Consider the following 12593-nt stretch of genomic DNA (forward strand, 5'->3'; position numbering starts at 1 on the left):
CTAGCTTATAGCTGGTAACCAACTTATGAAGCCAATAATTACTAATTAACAGGCTGCTTATTACTACATAATTACATAGAAACTAGAGTTAATTTGGGGCTTAATAATGGCATAAGAGTGGAAATCAGTATATATCATATTCATCTTGGTAAGATTTTACTTGGACCCTGCTTCATAACATTGACAAAGCCGTGCCATAAACATGTTATAGCAGATGTAATATGCTGTTATTAGCTATAATTTTGCTCCATAATATGTGTTATGTTACCTCTAACAGTGATTGTTGTGATAGGTTCCAATAATTTTGGATGTCATGATTGCTTGTGTCACATGCTATGAGATGTGATGTATGAAACCTGCTGTGACATGTTTATGACATAGTTATGTCAATGTTATATAGTACGGTTCAAGTAAAGTGTTGCAGAGATGATTATAATATATAAACCACAAAAAATACAGCTCTGGAAAATTATTATTTCACCATAGTTACTGCTTGAAAATATAATGAGCGACTTCTTATTTACCAACTACTGGATTGCTAGGGCTTCATAATGCCATCATAATAACACCCTGTACTGAATATTATTTATTATATTGTATCATACATCATAATCTTGTGAATGTACATTACTGAAGCATTAAGTCTATAAGATTATTTAGTTTTGATTCATATCAATAATTCAAGAATAAATTAGCTCTGAATAAACACAAACTGACCTTGTATTCTAAGGTGAAGATTGCATGGTAACACATTAAGAAGGTGTTTAGGTGTATATGCATTATTTAAACACCCATCAGATTGTCTTAGCAAAGCACTAGCTGTATGTTACATTCACTTATGGTCAGTTGTAATGCCACTAATGTAGGTTCCAGTAAACAATAACCTCTAACAAGGACTATGACAGTTAGCATGCTATGCATGATGCCAACATGGGCCTACTTACATTAAGCAACAGCCAAATGAAGTCGGGCACAGAGGTTACAGCAATTGCTTTTGCTGGAGTCTCATTAACCAGAGTTCCTCTTTCACTGCAGCTATTTCTGATTTACTAAGCTGCAACATTCTGGCTGTACTTCATATATTTACAATTATAGGCTTCTAACTGGCATTTTATTTGTTTATAACAGTATATCAGCAGAACAGTTTATTTTAGACATTCAATTTCAATGTTTCAGACACCTGAACATAAAAATAGATCATTTTTATAGATTTTTTTTTTGGAGGCCAGTTTTCTCAGAGCTGCACCTGCCAAGTCAAACCTTCTAGAATAAATCAGATGTCTTTTATCCTCACTCTTTATTATACTGCAGAATTTTTCAACACAAAAAAATAAATAAACAGTAATGTGTCCTACAGCATGAGTGCCAGTGAAATCCTGTTAAATAACAGTAAACATAGTTTTCTCAATGATGGAAACATCTGTAAAATTACAGTCATTTGATTTCTTACAAATACAGTAATTCATTTTATTCTGACATACAGTACATTGCTAGCTGATGATTTGTTTTACTGAATTTACAGTCTATTTCTGTAAATGAACAGCAGTAGTGTTAAAATATAGTATATGTATGGTTTAATTACATGCATTGAAACTTTTGTTTTTACAGTGAACTTAATCTCTATCTGTGAATCTGTAGCATACTCTTAATTAAAATGGCCAATAATTTCCATGCATTTCTCCTGAAAGACATTTCTGGTACATGCCCTTGGGCAGCTGCTGAAATCCTTTCCTAAATATTTCTGCAAACCATGTATTGCTGTAGAACACTTCCATAAATTATTCAATCCCGGTAATTTTTAAATTAGACTGTAAATCTCTATATTTTGTTTAGAAGCGGGACTAGTTGTCTACACAGAAGAATTTGTAGGGTTTTTAGCAGCATAGTGATGTGGGCAGAGTTTTCTTAGGACTTTATTGCATCCATAGTGTCCACCATTGTCCATAGTAATAGTAAGATTGTATTAGTACAGATGCAACAGGTAGAGATTAGCAGGAATGTGGGAAGTGGGAGTGCTTAGCTTTCTCTTATGTAATTGCATGTTGATGTTTCCTGTGCAAATGCACGGTAAAGACTCTCATAATGAAGGAATTTACCTGGTACAACCAGAAAATTCTTGTTAGAAACACAGCAGTTTATACAAATGTAATTACCAATTATACATGTGTAATTACATAAGTAAAAATTGAAGTCGGTGCGCACGTGTAATTACATAAGCTGTACTACTGTAATCTATCACTGATTATTGAACCATAGTAAGTTAAACCCTAGATGCAGCTGGAGTACGTGCATAACACAATCTGTCAACACTTATTGGTCACTGCTCAGCTCATTTTCATGAAGTTCCTCTAGAATTACAGCAGAGCAGACTGTGCATTGGTGGTCACTGTGTTGGTTACACTGGTTGTATGTGTAACTACACAGTTATTGGAGGCAGTTAAAAGTAGAGCTATTACAATGATCAAGATACACTTGTGTGATTAAATGAGTGAAAACCAAAGTTAATACATATGTAACTACATAAGCTATACTACTGTAATCCATTTGTCATAGTGACTACATCGCTTGTAGTTACATTGTTTTTGCATGTTGTTAATATGCAATTACAAAGTTATAAGGGACTATTAATATATAGTGGGACCTAATAAGTTGTCACAGCTATCAAGATCATTTTGTGTAATTACATGAGTAATAACTGATGTATGTGTATTTTCATAAGCTGTACTGTAATGGTGAGTATATCTCTAGTACTCATTTTGTTTTTGCATGTATTGTTAATGTGTAACTACACAGTGTAACTACACTCACTAAGTGGAACCTCAGATGCAGCTACAGTAGGTGCATAACACAATCGGTCGACACTGATTGCTCACTGCTCAGCTTTTTCATAAAGTTCCTCCACCATGACAGCAGAGCAAGCTGTGCATTGGTGGCCACTATGTTTGTATGTGTAACTACACAGTTATTGAAGAAGTAAAAAGTGCGACCCAATAAGCAGTTCAAACTATCAATATACACTTATGTAATTACATGGGTGAAAACTGAAGTTAAGTCATGTCTAACTACATAAACTATACTACTGTAATCAATTTGTAACAGTGACTACATCACTAATAGTTACACTGTTTTTGCATGTTGTTAAAGTTTAATTACACAGTTATTAGAGACACTTAATATTTAGTGGGGCCTAGTAAGCGGTTACAACTATCAAGGTAACTTTGTACAATTACATGTGTAAAAAGTTGATACATGTGTATAAGCGAGTAAGTATAAGTGAGTACATCACTAGTAGTTACATTGTTGTTGCATGTATCATTAATGTGTAACTACACAGTTATTATTGACACTTGCTAAGTGGAACCCTAGGGCAACATTGGTAAGTCACTGTGTTGGTTATACTATATGTGTAGAGCTGTATTGTTATTTCTTACCATATTATAAAACGTTATGATGTTCTGTTCGACATAAATCATCCAAACAATTTGAATTCAAGCATTTAGCTTGATGTCACTGTCAATATTACATAGATGCTGCATTTGTAGAGATTAGGCTGAAAAATGCTGGAAGCTCTGTTTAAGCTCTGTGTGAATAGAAGCAATCCCTTTCTTCCTCTCTTTCTTTTTGCTGAGTGGAACTCTCTTCGTCCCTCTCCTGAATTTCGGCGCTCTGTTTAGCTGAACATGGCTCCTATCCAGCTCTATCAGGCTCCACACACTGGGTGTGAAGTGAACTCTGTGGCTTTCCTCCTCATTCGGACAGGATGGTGAAATAGTGTGACGGCTCATTGCGTACGGAGAAACGAGGCTGCAGCTTCTTATAAAAAGAAAAAAGAAAACATTGTGAGGTCTGGAGTCCACGCTCTTCGTGAAGCAGTAGGTAGCTTCAAGCCAGGGCTTTCATAATTCTGGCCACACTGCGGTCATCAGAACGTATTGTGCAAAGCCGGAGAGCTTTTACAAGACTCAGAACTCAAACGCACATCCAGCGGGACATAATTACAATGGTTGCAAAAAATTAATACATTCACAATGGGAGAGATCATTGCCTTCGTTGAATTTTTCACATTTTAAAAGCAATATTAAGGCGCTACAGGGAACAGACAGAGAACTGTTTCATCGAAGGTGATTAGACTGGCCTTCAGGAGGAGAGTGTAGAGTTCACTCATCATATAAATCACTTTTATTTTGTTTTATTCAGTAATAATTCTTCAAGGTAGAACAGAAAATTGTATTGGTACTTTTAGATGCTTTGTTTAATATTTCAAGTGTATTTATATATTTATGTATTTATTTTGGAGAAGCAGGGATTACAAGAAGTTATAAATGAGTAATACAGTATGCTGTAATCATCTACTGCTGCAATGTCTTGGCAAGCTGCAACTGTTAAACTATCTGCCAGATTCAATCACTTTTGAATATTACGCTGAAATTAAGTTGTTGAATTTACATAATTCAAATGTGTACATCTGTTCCAAACAAATATGCTACGTCAACTTAAGTTAAATGAAGTACTTACACTGTATTTACATGAATGTGACATATTTCATTTGCATTGAGCCATTTGAATCATGTAAATTGAAAAGCAACCTTTAAGCAACTTTTCAGTGCAGCTTTATTATAACCTCATTCTCAATGTTACACAGCATTGCCAGTCATTTAAAAGTCATCTACACTGTTAGAATGGTACTGTGCAGGTACACTGTATGTTTGTCATGGTACAAACAATGCAAATGTATCTTCAAAGGTACAACAGTGGTTTTAAGGTCCAATTGTGTGCCTTAAGTAAGTTTTTCCATTTGAAAAGTAGATATTTAAAAAGCCTGGAGATGAGACAGGGTGTGTGGAGTCAATACATCTTAGGAAATTTAATTTCAAATAATTATCGTACAATAATGTTCCCTGACTAGAGGTACTGAGATGTACCCTGGAGTGTACCACACCAGTGACAAGAGGGGTACTGCCCCAGTGACAGTTTTGTACCTTTATTTCTGAGAGTGTATAGCTCTGCACTCTTTAAAATGAAAGTGGCATAAGACATTCTGTGAGCAATACCATAGAAGAACCACTCTTGGTTCCCTAAGAAGTTTAAGCTTTAAAAGGTTTGAGAAAACCTTCACATAATGTATACCAGTTTAAGTGTTCCTAGAATCCTGCTCCTGGAGATCTACCTCCCTGCAAAGTCTAGCTCTAACCCTACTCAAACAGACCTGATCCAGGTAATGAAGGGCTTCAAGGGCAAAGATCAGATCCATGCATGTTTGATCTGATCTCTGCATGGTGGTAGATCACCTTGGGTATCCCTGCTTTACATTGTGTGATCCAACATGTTATTCCTTTACATTTACATTTGTGGCATTTACATTCTCTGACAAAGGGTATGAAACTGGGGTGGTACGCCGAAGGGTACATCTCAGTACCTTTAGTCAGGGAGCATAATTGTACCATAATCCACTGAAATGATATTTTCTAAGTTGTATTGACTCCACACACCCCGTCTCGTCTCCAGGCTTTTTATTTTATTATTTTGTTTTAAATATTATGTTATGAAAAGGTACAAATACATACTTTTTACCTGGGGAAAAATAATGTAAGGTACCTTTATACCTTTGAGGGTATATTTATACTGTTTGTACGTTGATGAACGAAAAATGTACCTGTGCAGAACCATTATTTCTAACAGTATAGCAGCTCTTATCCAGAGCAAATTACTAAAGTGCTTTTTGTCCATAGGAGGCATCCTAGCTAGTACAAACAGGTTAGAGTCCAGACTACCCTTGAGCTCCAACGCTGCCAGAAGCAAAAGCCAATACTGACACCTAGAAAGAAAGATACAGAATTGAATACAGCATAAATGTGCAATGCATGTCAATAGGCACTTGAATTAGTGCTCACTTAAGTGCTTCAAAAAAACATTGGTCTTCAGCTTGTTTTTGAAGACCGCAAGTGAGTCTGCTGTTTGGATAGCCGGGGGAAGTTCATTAAACCACCTGGGTGCCAGGACAGAGAAAAGTCTTGGCGTTTGTCTTCCACGCATCTTGAAGGATGGCGGGTCAAGCTGAGCTGTACTTAAAGCTCAAAGGGCTGGAGGGACCGGTCCATTTTTGGCTTTGCAGGCAAACATCAGGGTTTTAAATCTGATGCAGGCAGCTTCAGGAAGCCAATGAAGGGAGCACAGCAGTGGAGTGATATGAGTGGAAAATTGAAAATGAGTCATGCTGCTGAATTCTGGATCAGTTGTAAGGGTCTGATGGCCTGAATAGGAAGACCAGCCAAGATCGAGTTGCAGTAGTCAAGCCTTGAGATGACAAGAGACTGAACTAGCACCTGGGTGGCCTCTTGAGAGAGAAAGGGTCAAAGATGTTATAGAGGAGAAACCTGCATGAGTCAGTTTCACAACATGAGCTGAGAATGATAACTGGTCATCTGGAATCACACCTCAAGACTTCTTGCAATTCCAGATGGAATGAGTAAAGAGTTCCCAAATGAGATGGCAAGATCATGATGAGGATCTGCAGTTCCAAGAATAGAGAGCAGTTCAGTCTTGCTAGGATTGAGCTTCAGGTAGTGAGCTGCCATTCATGAAGAGATATCAGATTTGTGAGATTTGACTGGAAACCTGAATATCAGAAAGTGGGACAGAAAGCACTGGTTGGATTTCATCAGTATAACGGTGGTACACAGTGGTCTAAATTCACATTCTAACATCTCATTTACAAAAACACTTTTCCAAAGAATCTCCCACTGCAAAGTTTTTATGGAACCTACGGAGCCCAATTCAGCAATTGGTCTCTGCAATCTCTGTAAATGTAGCTATTAATGTATGAAGACACTCGATCTCAGTTTCAGTTTGCGGACACTAATAATAATGATCACGTTTGATTTTGAGAAGCGACACTATGTCTTTATATTTCAATCCAAGATCAACGTAAAATTCAATGAGCTGCTTCATGTCTGAGCTTAAGCAAAGCACAGCTTTTGCAAGTGAATCGTAATGCAAAACATTTGCGAGGGAACACAAAAACAAAAGTGATTTATCTATGTAACCATGACATCCTGTAAAAAACTTTTTTGGTTTCTTTATTTTTTTGAATGTGTCCATCTGGACACTTGAGCTGCGGTTTGGGATGATTTTTATTTGGCTAGTAACAGACATTATTCATTTTACTTGGTAATACAAATTGCATTACGTTGATACTGTTATTGATTATTGATATTGATATATTAGTTGCCTAATTAGTTAAATGTGTTACTACTTAGTAACTAATAATTGTTACCACAAACTGAACTATTCTTGATTTCTATTTAGTTTATTATGTAGAATCATTCTGAATAAATGTTTTGATTGATTATGTATGTATGTTTTAAATATACTTTCCTGCATATGTGCAGGTGAAGGAAACTAGCTGGTAAAGCCCAAGGACATTGTTTCCAAACAATCCTGAATAATGGAGGAAAAGTTAATGATAAATTGACAGGTGAACTTATAGATAACTCATAAATACTAGCAAGTTCTCATGTTACTTCTTCATATAAGTACACATGTTTATTAGTTCATTGGCAGTGTAATAAGTACAATTAGTACATATTGATGGTTAACAATCAATTACTAATCACTAAGGACTTAATCAGTTAGGGTGTAATAATTAGAGCATTATTAAATTTTAACTAATATATCATAATGGTAATTAATTAACGTAGTAGTTAATTTACAACCCTTAATGTAAAAAGTGTTTTTCAATACTTGCTTTTAGAGACCACATTAAGGATACTTAGTGCTCCCTGCTCTATTATTTGTCTTATTTTTGTTATTTTTTTTCTTTGTCACTCTCTTCTGTAGGCAGGGCTGCTAGAGTACTGGTATAATTGTCAGCTAAAAAGTGTTGAAAACCTGCCAAAATGCATAAAAAACACCCACAAAGTGCAGATCAGAAAAACTCCATGGTCATTTGAATAATAATACAAAACAATACAGCATTTAACCAACAAAACACCAATAATGAACTTCTGGGTAAGTTTTCCATTGATGTCTCATCTTCGAAAAAATTTGCAGATAAGTTTTTAAAATGTCACTAGATAGCATTTTTGGTCTTTAAACAAATGTGTTTATCACTGCTACGAGGAACCAAAAACTTTTTATGCAATTTTTAGTATTCCTGTCAAACATCTAAGAAACTAAGACATCTAAGACAATGAGTGTGTATCTTATTTTCATAACTTGCAGAGCTCGCACAAACTCATCAATGTTTTCAGAGAATTATTTTTCTTTTCTTTATAAAGCATTGCATGATTACAACTTGCTTACCTTTAAAGACTACTATTGTAGAACTCACATCAATGACAAACTGCTGGGTACATTAACTGCTGATGTCAACAGGAGAGAATGTATGTCAATCAAAGTTTTGATAATTGAATGGATGTATGAATGTGAGGAGACGTTAGGTCTATTCAAATTTCAGCTGCATCATTAAAATCAACCTGAAATCAAAATGGACAACTTTTTACCTTGTTAGGTAATTTCCATAGCCACATTAACACAATCCACTGTGTCAAAACAAAAAAAAAAAAATCTTGTTTCTCTGTAATCTTTGACTCACTCAGTGTAGTGATTTCTGCCTCTAAATGCCACCTGACATTTGGTTGTGTCACAGTGTGTCAGTGGCAGGGAAAATTGCAATAACCAATAATATCTTAGCATGTTTTCCCTCTGCCCTCATCACCCTGATTGGCGAGAATACCCATCATCACCTCTGCTCCCGACATGTATGTCTGCAAACATCCTCCTTTCTTCTCCTCATTTTACTCTCTCATTTTCAGCTTTCGGATCGTTTGTAAAATAATCACTCATGAGTTATTTTAGCTCATAAATGCTAAAAACCAGTGTTGTTATTAAAAGTAGTGAGGTCATTCAAATATGTGGCAGTAATTGCGCTGATGATGGAGCGACATACACACACAAACACACACACACACACACACACACACACACACACACACACACACACACAGTCCATCTCTTGTTGAAATGTTAGGAAATTCTCAAAAACACATATTTACTTAACCTGACTTTTTTCCAGAAGTCTTTGTGTTACTTTTACAGTGAAGTGTAAGAAAATTGAGAGCAGCGCGGGTGCTAACATGCTAACCAGCACTTCGTCTGGTCTGTGTCTTAAAAAAACAAACAAAAAAAAAAAACATTAAAATTAAAACATCAACAATGATTGAATCCTGTTTTAAAAACAAGAAAAAAATACACATCAAAATATTGCAGTACTTCATTTTTTAACAAAATGTGGTTATTTTTATTTATTATTGGCTTTTCTCTTAAACGTATCCTACTGACCTTCAGAGTCTGCCTTTGTGCTTGTTCTGGAATGCTGGCTTGCCCAATCCAATCGAATGTTTCTTGTTTCAAATTCTGAAGAACAAAATCGAGTCCCACCCACAAGTATGTTTTTCCACCCGAGTAACCTGGTTTACTCTGGAAATACATTATATTAAGAAAGAAAAATGCATTCGGATTTCCGATTCATGTTGACTGTAAGTAAAACAGTTCATTCATTTAATATACTTTTTTAAAAAATCCACCACAATAATCATTTTGTCCACCTGCCAAAACACACCAAATGTGACCAAAATCTGCCTAACTTGGTGGGAATTTACTGTGGGAAAACACTGTTGCCAAGCCGCCATTATAAATAAGAATTTGTTTTTAATGGCATGTCTAAGGTTACATCAATTAAAAACAAAACAAAAAAAAAAAAAGTTTTTTTTTTTATTTAAAAAATATTAATTTCTCACACTTTACAGGCTAAATTAACTGGTAGGGCACTGTACTGGACACGTCTAAAATTTCTCAATGATTTTACAACTTCCTAATAACTTTGAAACCTGTAAGGTTGCCCAGCACTATTATCACATTAGCATCATTTTATACATATATTTGCAGCAAGTCACGTATTATTGAAAGCAGTGAATCCCAACTGAATGGCCTTATATGCCTTCAATCTTGAGCAAAAAGCCACAGACTGAACACATTCCAGCCCACACACACTTCTATACAACAGTGTTACTGTATACAGCCTTTTTCACTTAGCACTGCACTAATGCTCCTTCACCCACCACACTGTGACACACCGCAGGCTGTGGGAGGAGTGGTAAATATGGCGTCACTGCGGGATCCGGCGCAACAGGGGAGGACGATTTCCCTATAAAGGGTGTCCAGCTGAAAGCAGTAAAAGGTACTGAGAATGTTCCGGCAACATTATGGGAAAACCTTCAGAGGGAGAAGGCCTTTTACAAGGGAAAGAGGCGGAAAGCGAAGGCCTAGTGAGGGTCCGCTGAGGGCTGGGTGTGGGCTAGATATTATCTCCTCTGTGGATCTCTGGTCATCCCATCCAGCCAGAATTCCACTCATCCAGAATTCCGATCCTTCTTGGAAAGGGGGCATGTCCGGGAAAGTGCTGTCCGCAGGGTCTGGTAACAAATCCTGGTGCTGGTTGTGAAACCCAATCAGGCCAGACTTAGCGGGAGAGTGATGGGATGAAGTTGATGGGATCGCCTGTCCGTCGGAAACATGCACACATCTGTCGGTGAAACCGGAGCTTCTGGAATTGTTAGAACCCTCCATTAGCATTCGGCTCAGTTGAAAAGGCCCGGACGCATCTTTTTTGAAGCTTTTATATATTATATTCTTTGAATTAGTTATGGAATCTTTCAATTAAATGTGTCTATAACAATGATCAGTTAGCATTATGCAAATGAATCATGCTAATTTTCACCCCCTTATCTTTTATTCAATGTAATCCACATTAGCGTTTTTGGGTAAAGTTTTTCTTTAATAGAAAAATTCCTCTTCCGTTCAAAGCATGGTGGAATATTGCGGGTGAAAGTGCCTCTAACGATCAATCAGTGCTCCTAGCGGTCACTTAGAGCTACACAAAAGAGATCATGATAATTGTCTCTCTACTAGCTTCCATTCATTCCGCTCATTTGCACTTTAATGGAATAATTCCCTTTAAATTTTTCCTTTAGCAGAATATTCCAGGTTAATGATTCGTTTTAATGCCTGTAATAATGAAAAAAGCTACCAGGGATCATTTGGCATTAAGCAAATGAGATCATGCTAAATATGTCCCCACTAGCTGTCATTCATTGCACATTTGCAGATTTTCTTTAAGTTTTCTTTTCCTTTTAAACGGCTTGTATCCTAATTTTCTTATTTTATTTTTTATGACATTTGTGTGGTTTTATGTACCAAAAGGAGTCATAATTCATTTTTAACACGGCCATTTTCCAACTGCTATTTATTCTTTAGAATTAAGCAGGCTGTTTTTGTTACTGTGCCTTTAAGACTGCTATATGCAAATGAGCTCTGTTCTGATTGCCCTCATTCAAAAAGCAACCCATGCTGAAACACTCCATATAACTTCAGAGTGAGTGGGTGGAACCAAAAAGCTGTAGGCTGAATAGATGGATATATGTATGTGTTGTTTTTTGTGACATCACAGAAATTATGAATTCAAATGGGCTGTTTTTGAAGCTTAGTTTCCAGATATGAACTGAGGAGTAAAAGTCTTTTTCATTCAAGAAGTGAGGAAAATTCGGTTTCCCATGATATGGGCCCTTTAAGATTTTCCTAAATAGGTATATTTCAGGCAAAAGTGTTAATAACCAAAATAATGCAGGGCTTATATTTATTGCACACATTTGTAGTTTGAGTTTTGGGTAAAGTTTTCCATTAATTGAATATTTCCTTTTTACTTTTACTTCTTTTCTTTAATTCAATAGTGTAAGCAGATGTGTTAATGTGTGTAATAATGAATGAACACTACCAGGGGGTCAGTTAGCATTACGCAAATGAGATCATGCTAATTGGCTCCCCAGCAGCTTTCATTCAGTGCACATATTAAGAAAATTCTGCTTTAATGTAATATTTTAGTCTGCAAAAGTGTTTCAAAATTTCTGCATAATTTAATGGTTAAAACATAAACAAAGTCATTCAGAGGGGTTTGATGGGAAATGTGCTGAGTCAATGTTGTTCACAGTGGTGGTGATAGGAACCAGACGTCTAAAACCTCTAAAGCCTACTAGAAAACTAGTATATCACTGTTGTTGGAAGAAAACCTCATATCTCCAAAATGATAACTTTACAGGAAAAGGAAAAAACCTACCTTAATTTTAATGTAAGTCAATGGAACCAGACATTTTTCCAAGTCATTTTGGGCTGTTTCTTTTGGTCTAGTCATCATGCAATTTACACACAATGTAAAAGGCAACAGACTTTTTCAAATTATGTCAAAAACTGAAAAACGACAAAAATAGAGATGCGAGGTTTTCTTCCAACACAACAATATGACACGATTACAAACATACATACATACTGCCTGATGCATGACACATTACTTTACTAAATAGTAAAAAACTGGAAGATGGAGTGGTACATGTACGGCATGTAGGCAAAATAGTTCCTAAAGAAAATGTTATCTTTCAGATTTACCACTGTTTTATCATTATTAAAAACTCAGAAGCTCTGGGTTGGCCTGGGTGAGCCTAGGCCTCCCCAGATTGAGGTCTTACCAATCAAATGGGGAAAGA

This window comes from Colossoma macropomum, unplaced genomic scaffold, assembly GCF_904425465.1.
Source record: "Colossoma macropomum unplaced genomic scaffold, Colossoma_macropomum, whole genome shotgun sequence".
Lineage (NCBI taxonomy): Eukaryota > Metazoa > Chordata > Actinopteri > Characiformes > Serrasalmidae > Colossoma > Colossoma macropomum.